This window comes from Heterocephalus glaber, unplaced genomic scaffold (genome assembly GCF_053883595.1).
Source record: "Heterocephalus glaber isolate CG9 unplaced genomic scaffold, H.glaber_assembly_v1.0 deba00001465, whole genome shotgun sequence".
NCBI lineage: Eukaryota > Metazoa > Chordata > Mammalia > Rodentia > Bathyergidae > Heterocephalus > Heterocephalus glaber.
This window is the reverse complement of record NW_028258312.1, coordinates 6,982,619-6,995,435: the sequence shown is the minus strand read 5'-3', so window position 1 is coordinate 6,995,435 and position 12,817 is coordinate 6,982,619. Positions and strand designations below refer to the sequence as shown.

Below are 12,817 nucleotides of genomic sequence, written 5' to 3'. Positions count from 1 at the left end.
GAGCCCAATCAGTCTTATGTTATTCTTCTTTGCATCATCTAGCAGCTGCTGGATTAATTTCTCATGTTCTCTTATAATTTTGAAGCAATTTTTCTTTTCCTGGTCACTAATTGCAATCTTATCTTCTCTCTCTGAAATTCTGTCCTCACATTGGCTCATTCTGCTGTGTAGACTTTCAATGGAGTTTTTCATGTCCTGGAAATCTATTTGCATCAGTTTTATGGATTCCATTTGTTTCTTATGTTGGGATTCCGTCATGTTCCTGAGCTCCTCTCTAGATTTATTAATCATGTCTTGCTCTAGGGGCACAATTTCTCCTGTTATCTGAGAAATTATTTCTGATTTCCTTTTTTCCAGATCCCCTTTTGTTGCCAGTTCCATGGGTCCAGGTGGTTGAGTATCAGAGTGTTCCATCTCATTTCCCTTTGGGGTTGCTGTAGGTGATCTGGAGGTCTGGTTTTGAGACTTATTTATGTGTTTTCTCATTTTGACTGGGGTGGGGGGCTGTTAACGCCTGCACCGATTACCTCCTCTGACCTGGGTGAGGTGGGACAGGGGCCAGGAGCAGCGGTAGGGATGGTGACCCAAAAGTCCTTTCCTATGGGCTGGGAGCAGCCAGAGGGATGGTGGCCGGGAAACCCCTTCCTCTGGACCAGGAGCAGTGGGATGGTGGCTCAGAAGCCCCTCCCTCTGGGCCAGGAGCAGTGGGACAGAAAGTAGCCCAAAAGCCCTTTCCTCTGGGCTGGGAGCAGCGGGAGGGATGGTGACCAGGAAGCCCCTTCCTGTGGACCAGGAGCAGTGGGACGCCGGCTCAGAAGCCCCTACCTCTAGGCCGGGAACAGTGGGACTCAGTACCTTAGTCTGGTGGTCTGGTGTCTTCTGAGTCTTTGTAGTGTGGAATCAGGTGGCTGCCTGTCTGCAGCGGGGTGATTCGGCATCTTCCACCTGACTCAGGACCTCAGTAGGGCATGCACAGACCTGCCTGTCTGCAGCGGGCTGATTTGGTATGTTCTGTGTGACTCAGGACCTAGATAGGACATGGGCAGACCTGCCTGTCTGCAGCAGGGTTATTTGGCATCTTCCCCATGACTCCGGTTGGTAAATTCTTTAATACTGAGGCAATTTCATTGCTTGTTATTGGGTTTTTAAGCATATTTATGTCTTCTTTGGTAGCTTGTATGTGTCTAGGAATCTGTCCATTTCTTCAAAATTGGTTAGTTTGTTGGAATATAATTTTTTGAAGTAGTTACTGTCTTCTGGATTTTGACAGTGTCTGTTGTGATTTCACCTTTTTCATTTTTAATTGCATTGATGTATCTTTCCTCTCTTTGTCTTGGTGAGTCTGGCTAAGGACTTATCTATTTTATTTACTCTTTTGAATAACCAGCAATTTGATTTGTTGATTTTTTTTACAGATTTTTAGTCTGAATTTCATTGATTTCTGCTCTCATCTTTGTAATTTCTCCCCTTAATTTTGGTTTGGGGCTGGTTTGTTATTGTTTCTCAAATATGTTAAGATTTCTTGAAGGTTATTTATTTGGGCTGGCTCTATTTTCCTAATGTAAGCATTGATTACAATGAATTTTCCTCTTAGGACTACTTTCATAGCATCCAGAGGTTTTGTTGAGTTGTACAGTCATTGTCATTAATTTTCAGAAATTTTTAAATTTCTTCTTTGACCCATTGGTTGTTTAGGAGTGTGTTGTTAATTTTCCAGGAGCTTTTGCCTTTTCAGAAATTTCTTCTATCATTGATTTCTATTTTCATTGCACAGTGGTCTGATACCATGCATGGGGTAATTTTAATTCTTTTGTATTTACTTAAGCAGGCTTTGTGGAATAGTATGTGATCTATTTTGGAGAAAGTGTCATGTGCTGCTGAACAGAATGCATACTGTGTTATAGAGGGGTGGAATACTCTGTATATACAAAGTATGTATGATTCAGCTCTGCAATTTTTTTATTGGTTTTTTGCTTAGTTGACTTATCTCTTTACGAAAATGGGTTGTTAAAGTCCCCTACTATGATTGTTTGTTTATTTGGTCTTTTAATTTCAGCATTTTTAAAAATGAAGATAGGTGCTCCAGTATTCAGTGAATATATGTTTATAAATGTTATTTCCCTGTTGGGTTGTTCCCTTAACTAGTATGTAGTGATCTTCTTTGTCTCTTCTAATCAGTTTTAATTTGAAGTTTATCCTGTCTGATATTAAAATTGCTACCCCTGTTTGTTTTCTGGGTCCTGGTGCATGAAATGTTGTTTTCCATCCTTTAATTTTTAGTCTGGGAATATCTTTTTGGATTAGATAAATTTCTTAAATGCAACAGATTGTTGGATTCTGTTTTTTAATCCACTGTGCCAGTTTATGTCTTTGATTGGAGATTTGAGGCCATTAACATTGAGAGATATTCCTGAGATGTGTTGGTTATTTACTATCATTGCCTTCTTTATCTGTTGGTGTATACTTGTTGTTTTTTCCTGATGATTTTTATTTCTGTTTATCCATTACCCTCATCATTTCGCTCCGTGTTTTTAGCTGTGCCCAATTTGTTGTTTCTCTCGAGAATAGTCTTGAGTATTTTCTCAAGAGCTGGTTTAACACTCATATATCTTTTGAACTGGTCTTTTTTCATAGAAATACTTTATTTCTCCATCTATTTAGCAGGATAGCATAATCTGGGTTGGAAGTTATTTGCTCTTAGGTCTTTAAATACTCTGCTCCAACCTCTTCTGGCCTTCAGGGTTTGTGCTGAGAAGTCTGCTGTGGTTCTAATTGGTTGACCTTTACATGTAATTTTTTTGTTTTTCTCTAGCTGCCTTTAAAATTCTGGGTTTTGGGCCGGGGATTTAGCTCAATACTATGTGCCTGCCTTGCAAGCGCAAGGTCCTGAGTTCGATCTCCACTACAAAAAAAAAAAATTCTGGTTTTTTTTTTTCCTGGATATTTGTAGATTTAATGAAGATATGCCTTAGTGAACTTCTCCTTTTATCATAATTGCTTTGTGCTCTATAAGCATCACTTATTTGTATTTTAAACTCTTTTCTTATGTTTAGGAAATTTTCTTCCATAATTTCTGTAAGGATATTAGTGAATCCATATGTGCTATCTTCTAGTATTACTGTAAGTTGGGTACTAGAGAAGTGAGGCGAGTTGTGGCTTACATGGAAATTTTTAGTAGGATGTTGCCTCCCCATGGATCATTTTCATCTTTGTATGTCTGATGCTAGTATTTACTCCATTATTTACTTCGAGTGATTTTGACTCTGTCTCTATGTTATGCTGAAAGAATTGCTTCTATTAATAACAATGTCAACAGATTCAATCTTACAGCACTTCTACATGATAGCCCTTGCTGTTACTCTCCTCCCCTTTGTCTTTTCTCTTTGTACCCTGTGACAGTTTATTATTTGTGGTTGTTCTGCAGTGAGGTAGATAAGGTGAGATGATGAGAATGGGAGGTGGTTGGATGAGTAATGCTAGGCACTAAGGAGGAGGTTTGAAGGAGAGAATAGTGGTACATGAAAAGAAGATTGCTATAGATTCTGATTTTATTGGAGTACTTTTAGTTGAGTTGAAGGTTTAGTATTAAGGGTTTTCAGAGGATATTTTGTGGGGGTAAGGGTGAGATATGGGAGAAAGTTGGTTCTTTTTGTGGTTAAGGAAAGTTATGTGGTTATCAGAACTTGCTTATAGGGAGGACAATAAGCTAGGTAAGATATGGAAGAGCCACCAGCTTTGGAGGGGGAGGACTAAGGAATTATACAGTGAAGATAGGAGTGCCTGTGAGGGGCCTTAGTATGGTGAATTTAAAAACTTGGGAGGAGGAGATTATTTGTTTGGAAAAAGAATAAAGAAATGTGTTAATAATATTGCTTCAGGGATTTGAGGTGAAGAAACTAGACAAAGATCTGAGACAATGGAGAGAACCTAGATACCTATTAAATCAGAGCCAATGGAGGAACAAATATATAAGAGTAACAACTTAATAAACACATGAAATCATAAAAGAACATAATCTCACATTACTAAATAAATCAAAAAATGTACAAAAATTTAAATCAATAAAATGTCTAATGGGAACACAGATGAGATATTCCAATGAGACATTGCATATGTGATTCCCAAGTAGCTTCTTTGCCAGAGTCTAAGTGCTCACACCGCAATAACTCCTGTGATCCCTCCACCTCAATACTGAAGTTAACTCAGACTCAGGACCTCTTTCTGCCAGATTGCAGTTATTCTTGCAGAGTCTGATAGAGTCCAAGTTCTTGTGTTAGGAGCTCTTGTTGTCCCTTGCTGTCCCTCTTGATGGTAGATCTGGCAGACAAATTCAGTGGTATGAAATTGTCCACTGAATCAGGATTCTTTCTAGGAAGTCAATTCAATTGCAGCACTAACTGGCTAATCCATTGCAGTAGTATCTATCAGGGCTGGTTGAGAAATAACATACCGCTGTTTTGGTCTCCCTTTAGCCTAGAGAAGAAATCCACAGCTATAGTGTAAGCATCATAACAACCTAAGTCTTGACCCACAGTTAATGCGCACTAAATGCAATGACTGTGTCTCCCCTACTGGTGAAAAACAGCACTCAACAGTAATTTCATAGAATCAGTTATCTAAAGCTCAGGGGGTTGGGGACCAGGTAATGCCAGAGGGAAAAAGAAGAGAAAAAGAAAAAAGGGAAAAACTTTAAGTCTTCTGTTCCGTGGTATGGGAAGGAGGAAATAGGAAGGGCACAAAGGGTCCTATTGATGTTAAGAGTATGTCCATATTTAGAATGTATATTTGTACATAGGGAAAACTGTACAAAATTGGTAGTGGGAAATGAGGATGGGAAAAGATTCTATGATCGATATAAAAATTAAAGAAAAAGTTTAAGGGAGATAATTGAAAAGGTGGAGAGGAGAGAAAAGTAAAATTGAAAATGAATAAAACAGGAAAAAGCAGTCAGGCGAACAGATATGGGTAAAAGTAAGCAGGGATATAAATGGACAGGAGAGAATTTCCTTACCCTCTATAAACTACATTGGGAGAAAAAAGCAGTAGTAAGGAAAGCACATATACACAGAAATTCTCATAAAAGAGAAATGTAAAATGATGGAATAAAAGTGTGGGGGAAATGTACAGAGGGAGGAAAAGAGCAAAGAGTAAAAAAATTTAAAAATGAAAAATAATATAATCAAATAAAGACTAGTAAAAGAAAATCTTCTATTGTTTGGGCACGTAGGTCCTTTCCTCAGGCTCATATTAAGGAGCAGAGATTCTAGAGGGCCACTTGAGAATCAGAGTCTTGTACTTCCTGCTGTCTCCAACTGCATAACACCCTCCTGGTCCCAGTCTCTATTTCTTTGTAAGCAGAAAAGTACCCAGCCACTGTCGGCAGGGTTGCTGCACTTACCCTTCTTGGCAGCATTGATCTATTTCTTCTGTATCGCCTAATCCTATTTTCTTCTCTTGTCAGTTCCTCCGTGGTTCCCATGTACCTTCCACTTATTGTGGTTCCTCTCCAAGCTACTGTTTTCCAAATTCTAGACACTTTGTCCTGGAGAAGCTGAGTTGTTAGCATTCACTGTTCTGCCACTTTCTTTTCCCCCACCAATAGACTTTTTAAGATTTGTAGAAGTTAAATTGCCATATAATGCTGTATACAGTAGTTTAGCAATTTTAGAGTGTTTTTGCAAACTTTGTTATAGATCAGAAAATGTCAAGTTGCTAGAGAGAAGAATTCTATTCACAACTGAGTGTTCATGCACTCTGTGTCCAAAGCAAGGGAATGAGTATCTGCATACTTACCTGAATGCTGAATGGTAAGACTGAAAGCAGAATACCTCTATCCTTCATCTGACTTCCGGAACACAATACACTTTCTGTCACTATAATGGAATACTTGAGATAATGAACTTATAAAGAAAAAAGGTTTATTTTGGTTCACAGGTTTGAGAGTTCCAGTACATCATCAATTGGCTCTGTTTCTTTGGGCCTGTGGCAAAGCAGCATATTATGGCAAGGAAAACATGGCAGAGCAGAACTCACCTCATGGCCAGGAAGCAAAAGAGAAAGGAATCAGGATCTCACAGTTCCTTTCAGGGCCATACCCTCAGTGACCTTAAACATTTCATTAAGCCACACTTCTTAAAGGTTCCATCACCTCCCAACAGGAGGTAGAATAGCTATCCTTTAACATGGTCTTTAGGGGGACATTCAGCATCAAATTATAGCAATTAGACTTTCACCCTCTACCATGTATGAAAAAATTCTTCACCATGTATGAGAAATATGATCAGAGTAGGAGAAAATACCTAAAAATATCAACACCAGAGCTTTTCTCCAAAATGGCCAATCCAGATAAACTTACAGGGAAGTTCAGAATTGATAGGCCTCACATACTCAAAACTTCTAATTAGCTTCTTAGCCCCCTGCTCAACAAACTGCATGCCATTAAGTATTACCAGGAAAGCTGCTACAAAATACAGTATAAGGATAACAATTAACAGTAAACAGCAAGTTGGAGGAAACAGAGCTGTCCAGCTAGAAAAAAACCTTTAAAAATAAACCATATTTAATATCCACTAAGTGATGAAAAAAATGCTACTGTGAAACAAGAAAATTATTAAAAATTTTTGAGACAAAAAAGTTTTGGAAATTAAAAATAGTAACAGGGGCAAGATATTCAATAGAATATTAGAAAATAAAATTAAGGTAATCTTCCAGTAAATAGAACAAATAATATGAAGGCATGGAAAATAGTAATGAAAAGATAAGAAAATTAGAAGACTAATTCAGGAAATCCAATGTCCAAATAATAGGAGTTCTAGAACAAGGAAACCTGAAGATGGGAAAATTGAAGGGACCTAGGAATTGTCCACCATAATGAATAAAAATTAGACCTGGAGTGCAATGAGGGAATTGACAAAATACTCACTGTGGGTGATCTTGTCAATAAGCTGAGACCCCATTCTACTTCCTCCACTGGATGGACAGACTGCGTCCAGGTTCAGCTTCCCATAAGATCAGTAATTTCCATCCTTTGACAGAGGGGGTACTGTACCTCCACAGATACCTCTGATCTCTGGCTATAAGCAGTGTTCTCATTAACGCCTGCAAAAGATGTCACACCCAAACCAAACTAAGCAGTTCTCTCTCCTTGAATCTAAGCTTGCTTTAGAGACTTGCTTGTAAATAGAATGCATGAACATGACATGCTGGGATTTCTAATGCTAAATCATAACAATCCTTGCAACTTCAACTCAGGTCCCTTGGAATACTTGATCTTAGAACCCATTTGCCAAGCTGGAAAAAAATCCAGGTAACCCTTTGGAGCAGAACTGAGCTCCCCTAAAAATTTCATCTGAGCTTCCAATAACAGCTAGTACCAACTTGCTGGTCTACTAAGTGAGTCATCTTTAAGGGTGATCTGCCAACTCCAGTCAAGCCACTCCAACTGAAGCTGTGTATAGCAGAGATAATCTATCTCTAATATCTATCTCTAATAAATGCAGTCAAAATTGCAGATTTATGAGCAAAATAAGTGATCAGAACTAATATGCTTTTCCTCTTAAAAATATGTTAATGTGGTGAATTGCATTTGTAGGTTTTTTTGATATTGAACACATATCCTTGAAATAAATCCTTTTTATCTTAATATACTCCCACAATTCAGGCTCCTTACTGAGCTTAATAATGGAAAAAATAGATTTGTTAAACAAATTAATTTAAATAAAATGCATAAAAATATTTTACCTGTTTCCAAAAGTTTCAAGCACAAGAGTAGGCTATCATTACATAATCCAGAATGCTCCTAGTTGACAGTACTGCAAATCAGTTTTCCTTGTTTTGCATAGTTAGACTTTTCCTTAATTTAGAACACTTAATCCAAAAGAGCTAATTTGTCTTATATTTTTTGGCTATTTTAACTAGCAATAATCACGCCTTGGATAAACCTCATTGGCTACCATACTGCCACTGCGCAAAGCTTGGCTATTTTAAATGCTGCACCTGAATTCAGTTTTTCCACTTGTTCTTTCTGTGATTCAACTTGGGGACTTGATTAATAGCATTCCATTTAGAAAATAACTGAGGCTTCACTAATCTGAAATAATCAGACATAGGATTCTCTCTCTCCCTCTTAGTTTTTCCCTCTCTCTCTCTGTCATATCTCACTGACTTTCATTTTCTGAATGTAATCAACTGTTTTTGCAAAAGTGGAGATACACAATGAGACTTTCAAAGGTTTTGAAAATGAAAAATGAGAAAAAAATAAAGCAGCCTAAAGTCTTGGGATTGCTCCAGTGAAAAGGTATTTCTCTGCTTTTCGGATACAGTATTTAGGAGCGAACCTCCCATATATCCCCAGCTCCTCAACCCATACCCAATCTCTACATACACACTCTCCTAACTTTCTCACCCCCTTTAAAGTGATGCACTTTTAACCAATTTCCACAGAGCATTTAAGGTGGAAATTGTGAACCCTCCCTTTCCCCAACCACCTTAACAAACTTTCTAAGAAGAAAGAGAGTACAGAAGCAGTAGCAAATTCTTTTAGGGAGCAATTTCATTTCTAAGGTTTTTCAATAAAAGTTTCCTCAAAAAGATTGCCTGTTTGGAAAAATTTACTGAAGTCCCAAGCAGTGAGGAACCAGCATTTATCACCAGAAGTGACAGAAGCAGAGTAGAGCTCCCAGCGGGGTAGCTGTCATTATGTAAATGTACCCATGTGACAGCCCTCTGAGGAGGACAAATGACTAGTCAGTGACTTCTTAATCAGCCTGTCTCTAGCAATAATAATCTAATCACTGGTCACCTAATTAAAAATGAAAGAAATTAGTGCCTTTTCAAACACTGAGCTTCTAGAATCTCAGATTACAGAGTGTCATTAAGCAAAGAGCTGTCAGCTGTTTGCATGTCATATTACAGACCGGCAGACCTTTGTGAGGTGTCTCATGCTCACACCCCTGATTTGATTACTCATGCTATCATTCAGTTAATGCATTGATCTGGATAATTTGTTGCCATGGTCCCTTGTTCATTTATTCATTCATTCAACATTCCTGCCACAAATGTTTATTTCAGGCTACTGTGTGCCAGGGTATATACCCTGGGGATATAAAGATGAATAGGACACTGTTCCAACACTTGGAAGATCTCATTGTGGGGAAAACAGATACAAAAATATTTAATTATGATACAATTTGACCAAACTGTGAAATGATGGCATACCATCCAGAACCAGTCCACAGAATTAGAGAACCTTTAATTTGGGACATGTATTCCATTTAATAAAAATTCCACCAATCCTTTTCTTTTAAAATTAGTCTGATTCATTCATATAGGTTACCTACCTGTTCCCTGTAAGCACTTGAATTTGAGATCTTGGTACAGAGATAGAGCTAACAAGTAAACACCACCCACAAGATGCTAAAAGTTGATTTTTAAAACTATTTTTTAAGTGAATCTTAAAGCAAACTGCGTGGTGTGTTAAAGTATTCAGACTTATGCTCCTCTCAGATATGGAAAAAAATGCCTTGCCAGCCACCAAATTGTATGGCAGAGACACTACACAAAATTTAGACCTTCTAAGCAGTAATATCTCAATCTGCTTCCATTTAAATAGTCTTATGAGGATTCACATTCCCTTTTGAACCAGTACTCAGTCTTCTGTCTCCCTTCCCTCTTACCTAGTTCTCTCCAGAAAGTGTTAGGGGTGCTTTCTTGAGTCTAGGATGGTGGGAAGAAAAATGACCTCAGAGTAATTGCTGGTCCAGCTGTAGAGTGGCTGCTTTGTTGGTCCCTGGACTAGTGACTGCAGAAGTACAGCTTGTAGCTGGCCTGTCATGAACTATCCAGGAATAGGCACCACAGCTAGTCCCAGCTTATAGTCATTTGTCCCTGATTCCAACATTTTCACTCATTATGACTTCTTTTTCTTGATCTCAGGCTTTTGCTCATATACAGTATTTTCATTGTATTTTTAACACTTTTAGGCTACACTGGGACACTGAAAACTTCAGGATTCCCTGAAACTAATGTTCAGATTGTAATGTAATTGTCTTGGGATCAGAAAATAGTCTGTCTGACATCAGTTATTTGAAATTTGCTGAAACTTGCCCTAAGACCTGGTTTGTGATCATTTTTTATAACCATTCCATGAATAGCTGAAAATATACTTCTCTAATGGTTTAATGTATATTCATTTTTATTTTTACATAATAAATTAATATAAACTCAGAGGCTTAAAATGTCATCCATTTATTAATTCACTGTTTCTGTAAGTTGGGCATGGAATTGTTAATCTCATAAGACTGAAATCAAAGTGTACACCAGCAGTGTTTTCATTGCAGCTGAGGATCTTCTTCCAGGCTAATTCAAGTTGTCAGTATTTATCAGCTCTTTGTGGCTATAGAACTGATGCCCTCATATTCTTCCTGGTTGTTGATCTGTGGTTGCTCTCAGCACCTATAACCCACTCTGGTCCTAGCCATGGAGCCTTTCAAAGATAGGAGGTTACTTTTTCAAAACCAGCAGAAGAATCTTTCTCCCTAGTCTGGTAAGAAGGAGTCAGATACAATGATGGAAAGTGACTATCCCATCCTATTCACAGGTTCTGCACACACGCAAGAGGAGAGGGTTATATAGGGCATGTCATTTGGGGATTTTCTTAGAATTCTCTCCACCCTAAAAGGGTCTTCAACATTTTAATTGCATTATTCAAATTTATTTTTGTCTGCTTGACTTATTTTAATAAGTTGTATTATTTTGAATTTATCTCCTTGTAGTTCCAACCTTTTTTTCCTGCTTTATCTATTTTGAGGACATTTTATAAGGTATATGCAGTTAAGAATTATATTGACCCTCTAACTCTAATAAAGGATTTTGTCTTAAAAGTCTATTTTGTCTGATATTAATATAGAAAGCTGAACTTTCACTTTGTTAATATTTGCCATGTATATATATATATATATATATATATATATATATATATATATATTTGACTCTTTATCCACCATGTGCCTTCTACTGAAGTTATGCATCAGTTATGTATTGCTGCTTAATATACTGCTCCAAAATTTCGTAGTATCCCAGCAATAATTTGATTTGCTCACTATTCTGTAGGTCAGCAATATGTGTTGAACTCAGTTCTTTTTCAGGGTTCATCTAGGATTATTCATATGATTAAAAGTTACCTGGAAGTTTGACTGGACTTAGATAGTTTGAGGTGCTCTTGCAGGCCTGGTGATTAGTATCAGCTGTTGATTGAGTCACTCTCCCTATATAGTCTCTTGGCTTCTCCAGTGGTGTTGCCATGTGAAGACGAAGAACAGAAGATGCAAGATCTTCTGAATACTAGGCTTGGGAATCCCATAGCTTACTTCTCCAGTTCCTTATTTTGATCAGTTATTAGCAAAGAGCAGCTGGGGTGCTTGGCCTCTGGGTAAATCTTATGGAGAACATAGGGATATGTCAATCAATAATGGTCTTCACAGTGTTTCTCTGAAGAGGAGGTGTGGCCAGTGCTCCTCCATGGTCACCATATAGATATGATTTACTACAATGATTAAAACATTTCAGACTTTTGCTATTAGTGAGCACACTTGTTATTGTCTTATATTTTGTGCTTTTAATGTTGGTGTTGTCCTCTCACATGTATCATATGAAGGGTTCAAAACATGAAAAAAAATATGTACCTATTGAACATTAATTCACCAGTTTTTGTGATACTGGGATTGAATCCAGTGGGCTGCATTCCAGGCTTTTTAATTTTATTTTGAGACAGAGTCTCTCTAAGTGCCCAGAGTGGCCTTGAACTTGGGATTCTCCTGTCTTAGCCTCATGAGTAGCTGAGTAGGCACATGCTGTCACACCTGGCCATGAGTTCACCTTTTAAAAACCAATTGTCATAACCATTGGTCAGTTAACTTACAAAGAAAAAAATTAAATTTGTTTCTTGATTTAAAAAAAAACTTAACTACACTTTTCTTTTAAACAACTAACTCTAAATGGCAATCATTAACACAATGTAATACAACAACTAGCTTCTGCTTATTTTTCAGCTAAAGGGTATAGGCTTCAGAATAATAGTCATCCTAATTTTCTCCTTTCTGCATTACAGTCTACTGCCTCTCACTATTTGTTTTTCCTTTAGTTTTTAGCTGGGGATCTGGATGCCAAGAATGAAAATTGCTAACAAGTGCATAATGAAGTTTTGAAAAATGAGATATTGGTAAAAGTGATGTTTGTGACTTCCAGAAAGTATCTTTAAAGAGAAGATGAATGCTCATCTTCTCCTTTTCTCCTTTCAATTGGCTAAGATAGATAAGAGAATTGGAGCTGGAGTAGCCATCTTGGGTCACCAAGCAGTAATTAGGTGATAAGGTTGATGGGCCAGAAAGATAAAAGTAGCCCAGTGTTATCATTCAGTCTAGATCACTGGTCTGGACTTTGAGAAGACAGAAAAATAAAATTCTGTCCTACTTAAGTCATACTGTTTTGGGTTTTCACTAGCTAGCAAAGTTAATCCTAAATATTTTTCTTTTGTTTTTGTTTTTGCTGATCATTTTATCATTAAAATAAAGTGCTCTGAGAAGAACAGTATTATAAGAGGCAGCCAGTTAGCAAGATTAGTATGATGGACCTTTCCCAGCCTAAGGAAGGGGGACATAAAAACATTGATCAAAATTAAGGGCAAAAACCATCTCAGGCACAAAACATATATTTATTAAATACTTGTTAAATGAATGAATGAATGAATATATCAGGTGGCTGCATGTTTTTGGATCAAATGTACTACCTGTCTAGAAGGGAGATCCCCTCTTTCCTTTAC

The 12,817-nt window shown here is 37.5% G+C and overlaps 1 non-coding gene across 1 annotated transcript; it reads right to left on the bottom strand.

Moving 5' to 3' along the window:
• Positions 1-7,836: 7,836 nt before the first annotated feature.
• On the bottom strand, positions 7,837-7,974 carry LOC147826562 (U4 spliceosomal RNA). Its single transcript, XR_015439021.1, has one exon. It is a non-coding gene; the product is annotated as a U4 spliceosomal RNA (small nuclear RNA).
• Positions 7,975-12,817: the final 4,843 nt, after the last annotated feature.